Source organism: Chlorocebus sabaeus, chromosome 26, assembly GCF_047675955.1.
Source record: "Chlorocebus sabaeus isolate Y175 chromosome 26, mChlSab1.0.hap1, whole genome shotgun sequence".
Taxonomy (NCBI): Eukaryota; Metazoa; Chordata; class Mammalia; order Primates; family Cercopithecidae; genus Chlorocebus; species Chlorocebus sabaeus.
The window spans coordinates 10,880,080-10,891,832 of NC_132929.1; positions in this window are offsets into that span (position 1 = coordinate 10,880,080).

The following is an 11,753-nucleotide window of genomic DNA, read 5'->3' on the forward strand; positions in this document are numbered from 1 at the left end:
CCTCCCCCTTCTCCTCCTCCTCCTCCTTCTCCTCCTCCCCCTTCTCCTCCTCCTCCTCCTCCTTCTCCTCCTCCTTCTCCTCCTCCTCCTTCTCCTCCTCCTCCTTCTCCTCCTCCTCCTTCTCCTCCTCCTCCTCCTCGTCCTCCTTCTCCTCCTCCTCCTCCTCGTCCTCCTTCTCCTCCTCCTCCTTCTCCTCCTCCTCCTCCTCCTCCTCCTTCTCCTCCTCCTCCTCCAACTGGAGTAACTGAACAAAACAAAATGAGGCAAAAAACCACTTGCCAAGATCACACAGGTAAATGCTGGAGGCAGAGTTTGAATTGAGGGTTTCCTGGCTCTGAAATGTGTGCTTTTCACAACAGAGTCCGGTGAGCCCCAGAGTTGTTTAATACCAGATTCACCCAGAAAGAAATTTGAAAATACAAATTCCAAAGTTCCATCCCTAGAAATTCTGATTTTAAGTATATCAGGAATGGGACCAAGGAATCTGTAAGGCATTAAGGAGGTTCGAGGACTGCAGCTCCTTTCCACATTGCTGTTCCCACATCAGCAATTAGTCAAGATGTGTTCTTGCACAGGGGCCTGAAGCCTCAGCCCAGTGAGTGAGCTATGTGTGAACTTCATGCTCTCGGCCCCTGCCAGTTCCTCAGCCTCATATCTCCCTCTCACCAAGTCAGAATTTGGGAAAGCCAGCCAGTGAGGAAGAGTGCTAAAACAAAAAATATAAATGCAACAAGATAGAAATAATGAAGCTTCGACCGGGTGAGGTGGCTCACACCTATAATCCCAACACTTTGGGAGGCCGAGGTGGGCAGATCACGAGGTCAGGAGTTCGAGATCAGCCTAGCCAACATAGTGAAACCCCATCTCTACTAAAAATGCAAAAAAAATTAGCCGGGGGTGGTGGTGGGCTCCTGTAATCTCAGCTACTTGGGAGGTTAAGGCAAGGAGAATCGCTTCAACCTGGGAGGCAGAGGTTGCATTGTACTCTGTGCCACTGTACTCTGTGCCCTGGCCCCAGTGACAGTGCAAGACTCTATCTCAAAAAAAAAAAAAAAGAAAAGAAAGAAGCTTCTTAGGGTGGTGACTGGGAGGAGGGGACAAGCACCCCGTGGAGTTGCTTCAGTCACAATCAATGATCATTTAACTGCTTCTAAGGAGGGCAGGTCTGCTTAGGTGCAGGCCTTTTGTTTGACTGATTTGCTTTGCAGATTTGGGTCCAAGGCATGTAAATGCCCCAGTTTAGGATCACAAAGGAGTCACTGGGAAGCCACCAGCATTCTCCCCGCTACATTTCGCTTCATCTTCTCCAGACTTAATGAACCTCTCCTTTAAATAAATATTTTTAAGAGATGTCAAGAAGAGCTGGGCGCAGTGGCTCACACCTGTAATCCCAGCACTTTGGGAGGCTGAGGTGGGCAGATTACAAGGTCAGGAGATCAAGACCATCCTGGCTAATATGGTGAAACCCCGTCTGTACTAAAAAAAAATAACAAAAAATTAGCCAGGCGTGGTGGCAGGTGCCTGTAGTCCCAGCTACTCCACTCGGGAGGCTGAGGCAGGAGAATGGCGTGAACCCCGGGAGGCAGAGCTTGCAGTGAGCCGAGATCGCATCGCTGCACTCCAGCCTGGGCGACAGAGAGAGACTCCATCTCAAAAAAAAAAAAAAAAAAAAGTCAAAACGATTTGTTTGAAGAGGCACAAAATTACTGACCTGTCTCATGCATCCCTGCATTTTAGTTCTGTTCTGTGTCACCCCATCCCTGCATTACCTTTGTTCTCCAGGCCTTTGCATACCATTCCCACTGCCTGGAACACTCTTCTGCCTGCTCACTCTCTCTCCAGCTATCTCATTCTTATTCATCTTTTAGATCTAGGCTTAAACATCGCTTTCTCTGGGAGCCTTCCTCAGCATAGAGGTTAGAGACTCTTAGTGTATGCTCTGACACCTCTATCACCACACTCATCGAATTTCATCATTATTCTGTATTCAATTATCTGTTTCCCCCTAAACTGGGAGCTCTTTGAAGCCAGGACTTTTGTTGTTTTGTCCATCACCGTTTCTTCATAGCTAGTTCAACATTCATCAAATCTGTATTGAGTGGTTGAATGAGCTGAGAGTCTGAGGCTATGTACATAGTAAACCCCTTACTCAGAAGGATTGGAAGCTGGGACTGGAACTGTGGTCAGTTCACAGGAACTCCAGTGTATAGATTCTCTAACTTTACCAAAGCTCAACCTTATCCAAATTATGGTGCCAAGAATCCTGGGATGCAAATCAGAAATATAAGATCCAGTCAGGTGTGTAACCTTTTGCCAGTTGTTTAACCTCTTCAACCTCTCCGAGCTTTTCTGAGTAGCAAACTGTAGGAAAGTACAGTGCTTTGAAACAATACAAATATGAGTCCCCTTTGGTGGAGACATAGAAGAGATGTGTCATCTTTAAAGGGGCCACTTTCTGGTTTCCATTTTTCCCACCTCAAGCCATACCTCTGGGAGCGTAAGCACAGTCAGTGCAGTGGAGGCTCTCATCAACACCACTCACCACTGCCATTATCTGGCTGATGAATACAGTTTGTGTTATTGCAAAGGAAAGGGGAGGAGGAGAGAGAACAATGTGGCAGCATTTGTGGTATAAGAATGTGGTAGATCTGTCAAAAACACTTTCCAGATTCTCATTCTCTAGGGGATCATTTTTCTGCTGGTATTTTGAGATCTCAGAATTAAATACCTGTGCCAAAACTGCCATCTCTAAGGTGACAATACTAGAAATCTCCCGCAGCTTCTTAACATGAGAGGTTTTAAATATTAGCTGCTTTAATGAAGTGCCATATGGATAACATTTTAGGATAGGAAGTCAACTTGTGATAAAAAATAAAAAATTATTAACTACAAAAACAAGAAAAAGAATTGGAAGTAGAGTTGCCAGATTTAGCAAGTAAAAATATTTGAGAAATAATTGCACTAAAAAAATATTAATTGTTGGCCAGGCATGGTGGCTCACGCCTGTAATCCCAGCACTTTGGGAGGCCGAGGCAGGGCGGATCACCTGAGGCCAGGAGTTCAACACCAGCCAGGCCAACATGGTAAAACCCCATCTCTACTAAAAATACAAAATTAGCCAGGTGTGGTGGTAGGCGCCTGTAATCCCAGCTACTTGGGAGGCTAAGGCAGTAGAATTGCTTGAACTGTGCCTGGCTGGTATTTCTTTAATATTATCAAATATCTAATGAGGGTTCAAATTTCTGATTGTCTAAAATAATTTTAATAGTTTTTGCTTTTAAAAAAATCACAAACCAATAAAATTCCTTTTTTTTTTTTTTTTTGTAATTTGTTCATAGGTTTCTCCCTCCCTCCTCTCTCTCTCTTTTCCCTTGCAAGCTATATGTTGAAATTTGGTTGTCCAGTTGAGTCTCTTATATTCTGGATTTTTCTGATTGTGTCCTCTGCGTATTTGTATCTCTTATAAACTATTAGCTGGATTTAGAGATTTAGTCTGATTCAGGTTAAAATTTTTTGCAAGAATACCTTCTAGGTGGTGGTGTGTACTTCCATCAGGAGGTACATAATATCCAGCTGTCTCTTTTTTTGTGATATTAGCAGCCACTGATGATCATTGCCTAGATTATGTAATTAGAAACTTGCAAAGTGGTGTTATTCTTTTTTTTTTTTTGACACGGAGTCTCGCTTGGTTGTCCAGGCTGGAATGCAGTGGCGCGATCTCAGCTCACTGTAACCTCTGCCTCCTGGGTTCAAATGATTCTCCTGCCTCAGCTGGGACTACAGGTGCATGTCACCTTTGCCAGCTAATTTTTTGTATTTTTAGTAGAGACGGGGTTTCACCATGTTAGCCAGGATGGTCTTGATCTCCTGACCTTGTGATCCGCCCACCTTGGCCTCCTAAAGTGCTGGGATTACAGGCGTGAGCCACCGTGCCCGGCCAGTGGTGTTATTCTTACATCATTGTTTCTCTATTTATTCTTTTTCTTTCGTGTGTGTGTGTGCGCGCGTATGTGTGTGTGTGTGTATTTTTAGTAGAGACAGAGTTTTGCTATGTTGCCAGGCTGGTCTTAAACTCCTGGCCTCAAGTGATCCGCCTGCCTTGGCCTCCAAAGTGCTGGGATTACAGGCATGAGTCACCGTGCTCTGCCATTATTGATTCTTTTTTCATTAAAAATTTATTTTTTAATTATTATTCTCTTTTTTGGTATTGCTCCTTGTGGAGCAGGGATAACCTATAGGCAGTGTGCCCAGAGTAGTCTCTATTTATTTTTGAGAGAACCTTCCCTCATCAGCTATTTTGTTACCCTGAGGTGTATTTCACATGGTAAAGTATCATAGCTCAGTTTCTAGAACAGACTCTGAGATGAAAATTGCATGTCAGAGGTTTAAAGCAGGAAGCTCTAGGGAACAACACCTGTAAGAAAGTGAGGAAAGTGGGGGACAGAGTGAAAAAGAAGTTGAACTGTGATGGAATTTAAAAGAACCCAGATAGTCCTACAGTGAGCTTTAAAGCCGGGATAGCTCCTTAAAGTTGAGGTTGTGCCTTCGTGCCCTCCACCCCGCCCATGCATTGACTAATCATTGTGGGTTGCCCTTGGGTTGAGGGTGTAATCTTGAGCAAGACAGCTCCCTTTACCCAATAACAATTCCTGGGAGTGGCTCAGCTCAGGAACTTTAGCAGTGGAGGCTCCTGGGGACTGAATGAGCATCTCAGTTGTGAAGGGGGCTATCTGAGTGGTGCACTTAAGTATCAAATACAAAAGGACAAGTTAAATGGTTGATTACTTCTCTTTATTTACCAGATTCAAGAATCATGGGCCAGGCACGGTGGCTCACACCTGTAATACCAGCATTTTGGGAGGCCGAGGCGGACAGATCACCTGAGGTCAGGAGTTTGAGACCAGCCTGACTAACATGGAGAAACCCCGTTTCCACTAAAAATACAAAATTCGCCGAGCGCGGTGGTGCATGCCTATAATCTCAGCTACTGGGGAGGCTGAAATGCTTGAACCCAGGAGGCGGGGGTTTCGGTGAGCCAAGATCACACCATTGCACTCCAATGTGGGCAACAAGAGCGAAACTCCGTCTCAAAAAAAAAAAAAAAAAAAAAAAAAAAAGAAACATGAGTTGATTCTGAAGGGGATTGGAACATGCTAGCTCAAAATATGCTACTTTGGCGTGAGGATGATTTTGAGCTGAAGGCAATTGAGAAACAGCACATACAGGAAAAGCGCTCTACCCTTCTCTTTTCTGTCTAAAAGCAAGGAATAAATATTCTCTTTGTGAAGGTTTCCCCCAACCCCTCTCCCATACCAGAAAGAGATGACTCTTATCACTAGAGATGGCACCAGCTTGAATCTGCATAAACAAACCTCACTAAAATAGCTGTTATCTTCCACTTACTTTCCTGCATATATTTACCACCCCTAGAAACCCGAGTTCCTTTTCTTTGTCTCGTCACTTCTCCACAAATTTGTTGTTCATTGTTAAAATGGCATGTTAGCTCTCAGGTCTCACTGCTTCTTTGGGTTTTTACTTCCTTTTCCATGAGACTCTCGTATGCATGTAAAACATTAATATATTAACATCAAATAACATCTTTTTTTTTTTTTGAGACAGAGTCTCGCTCTGTTGCCCAGGCTGGAGTACAGTGGCACGATCTCGGCACACTGCAATCTCTGCCTCCCAGGTTCACGCGATTCTCCTGCCTCAGCCTCCCGAGTAACTGGGATTACAGGTGCGAGCCACCATGCCCAGGGTTTCACCATGTTGGCCAGGCTCGTCTTGAACTCCTGACCTCAGGTGATTGTCTGCCTTGGCCTCTCAAAGTCCTGAGATTACAGGCATGAGCCATGACACCCAGCCCTTAACGTCTTTTGACACCATCAAAAATTAAAATCTAATTTTTAAATTTTTTTTTTTCCAGAGATTGGCTCTTGCTATGTTGACCAGGATGGTTTCCAACTCCTGCCCTCAAGCAATCCTCTCATCATGGTCCCCCAAAGTGCTAAGATTATAGTAATGAGCCACCATTCCTGTCCAAAATCTAATTTCTTTCTTTTTTTTTTTTTTTTGGAGACAGAGTTTTCTTCTTGTTGCCCAGGGTGGAGTGCAATGGCGCAATCTTGGCTCACTGCAACCTCTGCCTCCCCATTTCAAGTGATTCTTCTGTCTCAGCCTCCTGACAAGCTGGGATTACAGGCATATGCCACCACACCCGGCTAATTTTTGTATTTTTAGTAGAAACGGGGTTTCATCATATTGGTCAGGCTGGTCTCGAACTCCTGACCTCAGGTGATCTGCCCACCTTGGCCTCCCAAAGTGCTGGGATTACAGGCGTGAACCACTGCGCCCGGCCTTGATCTAATTTCTTATGTAAAACATCAGGGTGGCCGGGCAAGGCCACTATGTTGGCCAGGATGGTCTCCACCTCCTGACCTCATGATCCACCCACCTTGGCCTCCCAAAGTGCTGGGATTACAGGCCTGAGCCACTGTGCCTGGACTTTTTTTTTTTTTTCTTTTTTTGAGATAGACTTTCACTCTTGTCTCCCAGGCTGGAGGGCAATGGTACCATCTCAGCTCACTGCAACCTCCTGGGTTCAAGTGATTCTCCTGCCCCAGCCTTCCAAGTAGCTGGGATTACAGGCATGTGCCACCACACTCGCTAATTTTGTATTTTTAGTAGAGATAGGATTTTACCATGTTGGTCAGGCTGGTCTTGAACCCCTGACCTCAGGTGATCCGCCTGCCTTGGCCTCCCAAAGTGCTGGGATTACAGGCATCAGCCACTGCGCCCAGCCAGGATATTCTTAATTTAATCTCATATGGGAAAACAGGTTATGGAATAGTGGATGACATTCAAATAAATCTGTCTAGTACTGGGAAATATAGGTCTGGGACTAAGAAGATAATTCAAGGAAACGCTGCATGGGGCAGAAGGTTCACCAGCTGTTTTCATTTCATCAAATGACAGAACAAATGCACATGTACTTAAGCTGAAGCCAGAATACCTTAAAAAGAATTTCCTGGAAGACTGAAGAGCTTAATGCAGAAGATAGTTTAATAGCTTTCTTCAGAATTTGGAAAGGTTTGCCTTTATTCGGGCCATAGATTCTTATCGAGGGATGGGTTCAATAGCTAATAGCTTCTTAGTGTACTTTCCAGCCCCAGGAGTCAGTAATTTAGTGTACTTAAGTAGGAATCTCCCTGACATTTTTGCATTGAATATCAGAATAAATAGGTAATAGCATATCCATATAACTTGCTAACATGTCATTTAGACTGCCTGAGGGCTGCAGTAAATTGCTCTGCCACATTTTTAAGTGAATATACAAATGCTCGGCACCAGTGATAAGATGATCCCGTGTTTTATTTTATTATTACTTTTCCCCTCTGGTGCTGAGAAATGAATTGCTTATGAGAGGGAAAGGGGTATGGCTTAATAACTTGTAACCAGATATTCCATACAGCGATGTGAACTTCCCATGTCCTTATCTTAGCCCTCTTTCTTCCCAAGAACAGTGGAATCTCATAATGTGGGAAAGGGTGGTATAGTCACCCTTGAATATAAAATGCCTATAGGAATTAGGTACAAGTGAGAATAAAACAATAAAATGAACTTGTAATTGGTGACTATCTCATCCTTCTTTCTAAAAATAGTGCCAAGAGACAACTAATAATAATGATATTAACATGAGGCTTATTACAAGACAGGCACTGTTCTCAATGTTTTACTAATATTAACTTAGTGCTTACAACAACTTGTGAGGTAGATATAGTTATCTCCATTTTATGGATGAGAGAACTGAAACACAGACATTAAGTGATGTACCCACAGTCACACACAGTGCTAGCTACTATGCTAAACTGTCTGTAATGAAGTACTGATTTCCTGACTGCATTTGAGTTTGTTCAATACTGTGTTTCTAGGGAAGACTTAATCAGTTTTTGAGAAAACGTGGCATTCAGTCCAATTTCAAATTAGGAAGATTCTTTGGCTCAATTCCTTTAGTCTCTAAAAAGTCCCTCAGAGCCCTTTCTTGGATAATTAGTTGCAAACAATATCAATTATATCTAAGTGGACAAATTTAATTACTACAGAAGACCAATTGATTTTTTTAATTATCATTGATTGCTCAGTAGTTACCTCAGTGTAAAGATTTGTACATTCTAAATCTTTAATTTAATTGGTCTATTAAGTAGCCTAAAGGTTGGCACCAAAGTAAGAGAGGTGAATTTTTCCCCTGCTCTCTTATCTTCTCAATGAAAGTAAACACCTTGGAAGCCTAAGATAGTCAACAACAAAAACAGCGACAACAAAACACCAACAATTAATATTAAATTATGTGTAGGATTTCGGGAGATTTTCTCTTTTTTGATTTTAGGGGGTTTATTTGGAGGAGTGATACCCTAGTTTTCCTAATGGTGGGGATAGAGCTTGCTTTATTAGCTATGTCAGTACCAGCATGCAGATTTTTGTTTTGTTTTGTTTTGTTTTTGAGACGGAGTCTTGGTCTGTCTCCCAGGCTGGAGTGCAGTGTCATAATCTTGGCTCACTGCAACCTCCGCCTCCTGGGTTCAAGTGATTCTCCTGCCTCAGCCTCCTAAGTAGCTGCAATTACAGGTGCCCACCACCATGCCTGGCTAATTTTTGTATTTTTAGTAGAGGTGGGGTTTCACCGTGTTGGCCAGGCTGGTCTTGAGCTCCTGACCTCGTAATCTGCCTGCGTTGGCCTCCCAAAGTGTTGGCATTACAGGCGTGAGCCACCGCGTCCGGCCAGGATGCAGATATTTTTAATCCTTAAGTTAAATTCACAATGAAACCACTTAAGATCATAAAGATATTTGAAAACTGATGTGGATTTAGAGAGATGAAAACTGAATTCTATTAAAAAAAAATAGAGACGGAGGAGGGGGGATGGTGGGGGATGGGTCTCACTATGTTGTCCAGGCTGCTCTTGAACTCTTGGGCTCAGGCAATTCTTCCTCCTCAGCCTCCCAAAGTGTTGGGATTACAGGTGTGAGCCACTGCATCCAGCCAATTCTGCTCTTTAAATCTATCCCTACCCCAGTCCTTTCCTCAACAATAGCTGAGCGTGTGATTTAGTTTTTCAGTGTTTCAATTATCTCATCTTTAAAATGAGGATAATCACATCTGTCTTGCCTACAGGGCAAGGCTGTGACAGTACATTAAAAAATATTAAATGTATGTAAATTCAAGGATCATTAATATTTAGAGATAACTGATATTTTCATTATTTTGCTATAATAATATTGTCTGACACTAATTGTATCAGTAATCTATTGTGGCATAAGAAACTACCCTCCAAACTTATTGACTTAAAGCAATCATTTATTATTTCTCTCTTAGAAGCCTACAAGTCAGCCAGATGAGTGCATTGGTCTGCGCCAGGCTCAGATGTTCTTAGCTGGTCTTGCTTACGTTTCTGTGATCAGCTGGTGGGTCAGCGCGGGGGTGGGGTGGTGCTGGCTGGTCTAGGATGGCCCCAGCTGGGATGATTTGTCTCTCTTTCATGTGGTCTCTCATTCTTTTTTTTTTTCCCTGAGATAGAGTCTCACTCTGTCGCCCAAACTGGAGTGCAGTGGCGCAATCTCAGCTCAGTACAACTTCTGCTTCCCGGGTTCAAGCAATTCTCCTGTGTCCGCCTCCCAAGTAGCTGGAAATACAGACACTGCCACTATGCCCGGCTAATTTTTGTATTTTTAGTAGAGATGGGGTTTCACGATGTTGGCCAGGCTGGTCTCGAACTCCTTACCTCAAGTGATCCACCCACCTCGGTCTCCCAAAATGCTGGGATTACAGATGTAAGTCACTGCTCCCGGCCCATGTGGTCTCTCATTCTTTTTTTTTTTTTTAAGACGGAGTCTCACTCTGTCGCCCAGGCTGGAGTGCAGTGGCCGGATCTCAGCTCACTGCAAGCTCTGCCTCCCAGGTTCATGCCATTCTCCTGCCTCAGCCTCCCGAGCAGCTGGGACTACAGGCACCCGCCAACTCGCCCAGCTAGTTTTTTGTATTTTTTTAGTAGAGATGGAGTTTCACCGTGTTAGCCAGGATGGTCTCGATCTCCTGACCTCGTGATCCGCCCGTCTGGGCCTCCCAAAGTGCTGGGATTACAGGCTTGAGCCACCGCACCCGGCTGGTCTCTCATTCTTTAGCAGCTAGCCCAGAGCTGTTCTTGTGGCAAAGGAAGAGAAGCAAGTGAGTGGCTGTGTATGACATCTTTTGAAGCCTTGGCTATGAATGGGATCCCATCATGTCCAGCACATTGTAGTGACCAAAGCAATCTACAAAACAGCCTGATTCAAGGGGTGGACATGTGGACAAATGAATTTCACATCTTGATGGGAGGCGCTGCATATACACATTGTAAGGAGTAGGAAAAATAGGAGCCATTTTGCCATGATCTACTACACGAATTGAGTCACTTATATTCAATTTAAGCCCTCGATTTTTAAAATCTATTTTACTATGCAGTGATTTTTTGAAATTTGCAATTTTTAGGTCACTGAGTTATATATGTTTTAACATATATGCACATTTTCATATCCATAGCTTACTGCTTATACATAAACCTAAAATAAAACATTTGAATATATTTGCAATTATTGTGACCAACTCTTACCTGGAAAAGCTATTAGATGTATTCTCATTTATGTATTAACTCGCATTTGCTATATTAGCATTTACATAGGGAAATAAAACAAGCAGGAAGTCCGATCAAAATAAGTGTTGGAATTCTGAGGGCTAATGTGTTTTCCACTAGTGGATTCTCTGTTGCACTGAGACGATTAGTGCACTTCACTACTGATCCTGTAAGCAGTCAGACTAAATAGAGAGACAATATAAATAGAAAATCCAGGTCTTCAGCCCTGCCCTTGAAAATGAAGAGAATTTTGGCTTTGGTTTATTTTGTTTGAGCTACAATAAACCCAACTGGATGACTACATTGATTAAATTCCATGACTGTGTGTTTAACTCATGATTTCACTTGGATTTAGGCATTTGGGTGTATAATGCCAAACATCTGGATGTTTTTTCTCTAGTGCCAAATATATAACTGTGTGGAGGAATGTTCCAGTTTTGGCATTTACTTGGCATCCTTATATATATACTCTTCAACCGGACGTACCATGTCACCTGAGAAACTCCAGAAATTTGGGTCAAAAAGATGTGTATTTCTGATTAGGTTTAATTCTAAAAACTGTAAATATAAGCTATCTGAATTACACATAAGCATTTGGCAATATTCTGTAGATTCTAAGAACCCCTCTCTCTATGTTGGCATCATGTTCAGGAACATTTAAAATATACTACCATAACATTTTCTAAATGACTGTATTATAATTTAATGTTATATTTGGCAAACACAATCTAAAATACAGTAGCTAATAGTGTAAGCTCATTTTACTTGCATATCATTGTTAATCACTTTCATGTAGTACTTACCAAATGTGTCAGATTATTACAATCTATTTAATGACTTAATGGGTAAGATGCATTGTTCTTAAATTCAATTATACCCTTTGCACCTCTGGAATTAAGGTCATGTCAGCATTTCTATTATATAAGTGCTGGGGTTTAGCAGTTTTTAACTGAGTTATAAAAGTTGGCTTCCAAATCAAGCCTTACTAATAAAGGTCACTGCCTGAAGGAATTCACCTCCCCTCCAAATTTAGTACATATCATATTTTGGTGCAACTCCTGCTTTCTAAAATAATTTTTCAGGAAAA